Here is a 3,843-nt window from a genome sequence, read left to right on the forward strand (position 1 = left end):
TTTTTTATATTTTAGAGAGGGATCTACAGGGTGTTCAGAGTCTCACTACTAGATTGGACTCGTAGTGATCCGCCTGTTTACAGCCTCCCAAGAGCTGGGATTACAGGCGCGCACCACCACGCCCAGCCTCAATTGCCATCTCAGCGCGCCCTGGAGACTGGGCCAGCATGTCAGGCCTGGGGATCGAACTCCAGGCCCCCGTGTCTGCCTAAGCAGGTGCTTTAATCCACTGAGCTATTCGGCTGGCCCGAGACGAGCTGTTTTAAATCCATTATCTCATGCCCTTGGGATCATCACGAACATGAAACATAAAGCTAAATAGAGGGCTGGCGAGATGGCGCAGTGGACTAAAGCACCTGCTTAGGTAAGTGCAGGGACCGGGGTTCCCTCATCCACACAGGGACTGCATGCGCTGGCCCCTCCCCGGGCCGCGCTGAGCGGGTTGCTGAATCTGGGCGTGGTGGTGCCCTCCTGTAATTCCAGCGCGGGAGAGGCTGAAAACAGGAGGACCACTCTGAGTCTGAGCTGCGTAGTGAGACACTGTACAAAAATAAACAAACAAAGCTAAATACAGGGTAGTGATGTTTGCTGAGGATCCTGGGAAATAAAGTTAAGAGATGTGATCTCACCTCAGAGCCATAGGGTGTGAAGATGTGAGGTCTGGAATCCTAGCAGCCCTTTTGCCTGTGTGAGGAAGACTTCGAGGCAGCCAGGGACATACACTTTCTTCAAAATTTTTTTCAATTTATATCAGTATGAGTTAGAATTCCTGATTTCTAACTAATAAATGAATCTCAAAACTTAGAAAGGAAGCAAGGAACAGAAGGTCTGGCTCACTTGCTTATGTCCAGCTATCAGCCTCCTTGCCTTCAACTGAGTGGGAAGAACTCGAGCCCTCTGTCGACTTTCAGCGACGGCGCCCTCTAGGTGAAGGGGCGCAGGGGTCCTTCCGCGGCGGCCCTCCCAGGAGACACAGCCGGCGGTCCCATCCCACCACTCCCTTGCTTAGCACGTGATCTTTCTTTTTTTTTAATTTATTTTTTTTCTTTTTATTCATTTTAATGAGAAAAAAGATAAAATAGCAATAAAATGGTTTCAAAACAGGTAAGACAATTGCAATAATTAATATATCGAATATTGTCATCTTCAAATTAGCTATTCAGAGAACAGGATGCAGACATGATATCTTGTCTAAACAATATTAGTACAAACCTTTCTTCTCAATGAAGAGAAAGTAACTGTATATCCTAACTATCTTGTATATACATATATTTTTTTCTAAAATTTTATTGATAAACAGCAATGAGACAGTTTCAAATCAAATCGGAAGTACAGTTTCAACAAATACGTGATCTTTCTTAAACTTTTATTTTTGATTGCTATAGACGGCAATTTCGTTGCTTTCGACATATATCCATGAAAGTTCCTCTTGGTGCACACACACACACACACACACACACACACACACACACGAATAAATTGAGTAAATACATGTAACTTCTTCCAAACAATCCCTGTGTTTTAAACTAAGTAGTGCAAACCATAGAGATTCTTTTCTTCATCGTTGGGAGGCTGGAAATCTAAATCCGGGTTGTTTCTGCCTAGGCTTCCATCCTCGGCTGCTCTCTCACTGCCTTTTCCAGGCAGGCTCCTTGGATTCTTCGTTCCGTGCAGAGCATTCCTGCTGTCTGTACAGATCGCCCCTTTTCAGGAAGACATCATCGGAATGGAGATGTGCACTGAGGCTGGTGTCTGGATCCCCCCAAAGCCCCACGTGCTCCTAGGTGGCTGGTCTAGGGTGCTTGGTGCTGTGTTGGTCCACTGACGGGCTCATAGAAGGTGGGGTGCTGGGTGGTGAAGTCTGAGGGAAAGAGGAGTGTCGCTGTGGGTCTGGTCTGTCCGCAGTGGCCCCCTCACCCTCCCTGTCTGTCTCTGTCTGTCCTTTCTTCCCACAGCCATGCCATAACCTGCTTTAGCTCTGTGATGCCCCCGCCCAGGAGCAGCCAGCGAGGGATCGAAACCTCTGTGATCTGTGAGCTGAAATAAGCCTTTTCTCATTTAATTTGTAGGTATTGGGTATTCTGTCCTAGCACCCAGACAGTAACTGAGACAATCCTAAAAGCCTCCTTTTTCTTTAATCACTTCCTTGAAAGACCTTGTGTCCATGCTGGGGTCCTTCAATATGTGAACTGGTGTGTGTGTGTGTGTGTGTGTGTGTGTGTGTGTGTGTGTATGTGCATGCACGCACATGTGTGTGTGTGTGCGCACATGCATGTGTGTATGAATGGGGGGATTGCACGATTCTTTCTTTGAGAGCCTGGAACAGAGATGTTATTCAATGCATGTTGATAATATTTATCAAATATGTTCAGAGCACTTGGAGTGTGAAAGCAACACTGCAATTTAATTTCATGGATCAAGGAAGGCTGTCCTGGCTCTAGAACTCAAAAGTCAGCTGCTATTTGTCAAGAGATTGGAAAATCCAAGCAGCATTGTGGTTCCTTTTCTATTCCCAATGGAAGGAGCTCTGTGAGCTCTTGGTGTCCAGGTGGGTCTGTGGGTACCATGATTTCAGGTGGCTTTGCTGAGTAAAGAAGAAGGAAAGGAAGAGAGACACAGAGAGGGACTTCAAGGAGACCCAGCCACCCTGCGACACCACAAAGGCCACCGCTGCCTTTTCCATTGGTGCAGGGAGAGCTGGGAAGTAAATGGTGTGTGAAATGTTAAGCGAGCACAAACTTTAAGCAATTGACACGGTGGCACTTCTGCTCCATTACTGATTCATTTCTTCTGCAGGTGAAGCCAGAGGAAATGCTACCAGGCTCCAGCTTGTTTTCAGAAACGAAGAACTTTCACGCTGGGCTCAGGTTGGATTTGGCAAAGCCTTGCCTCATTCCGTCAGTGCGTGCCTTGTTCCTGGTTTTTCTGTCTTGCTTTGGCTTTGTGGTGAGAGAGAAATGGAAAGGGTAGGGGGTCAAGGCTGACGAACTCCTTCCTCTCTCACAGGGTGTGGAGCCTCTTTTCCCTGCTAACCTGTCCCCAAATGCTTTAGCCTTCTGCTTAGCACTTTGACCTTCCAGAGGTCATTTATCTTTGTGTATTTTGCCTGCTGTTTTTCAACTCTGACCATTGTAGAGGAATGTATTGTTCTGAATATTATGCACTAACATTGTTATGCTGCCTAACAGATTGTACATTGGATTTGCATACATTTGTCATAGAACCAATGACAGTTGTCAGCTACCCTGTACTGGAGGCCACCTGCTGGGCAGGAGCACTGTCCCCTCAGAAGTGGCAGCTTCCCCACTCCTGCCACATTTGTACATGCATTTTAATATTTAATTTCATGTTTCTCAGGCTGGGGATTTAGCTCACGGTCTAAGTGCTTGCTTGGTAAATGAGAGAACCTAAGTTTAATCCCTGGTACCACACTCTGTGCTGGCCACCAAAACCAGGCGTGGTGGTGCATGCTTGTAATCCCAGTGCTGGGGAGGCTGAGACGAGAGGATCACTATGAGTCCAAACTGCATAGTGAGACTCTGTGCCAAGTAAATAAATAAAAATTTAAAAAAATCAATGGTTTGATTTCATGTTTTTTTCCTTTATACTTTAGGAAAGTGAAAATGAGAAATATGAAGCATCTGAAGACATGCTCAATAACTCTGACCATTAGAGAAATATAAATTAAAGCAACACCAGCTTCCCTCTTACCTCAGAGAGAATGGTTGTCTTCAAGAAGTCAAATAAGAACGATGCTGATGAGAATGGAGAGAAAGGGCTGCTTCTACATGGATGGAAGTGTACATGAGTACAATCACCTTGGAAAACAGTACAGAAATTCCT

The sequence above is a fragment of the Octodon degus genome, unplaced genomic scaffold, assembly GCF_000260255.1.
Source record: "Octodon degus isolate 3935 unplaced genomic scaffold, OctDeg1.0 scaffold00013, whole genome shotgun sequence".
NCBI lineage: Eukaryota > Metazoa > Chordata > Mammalia > Rodentia > Octodontidae > Octodon > Octodon degus.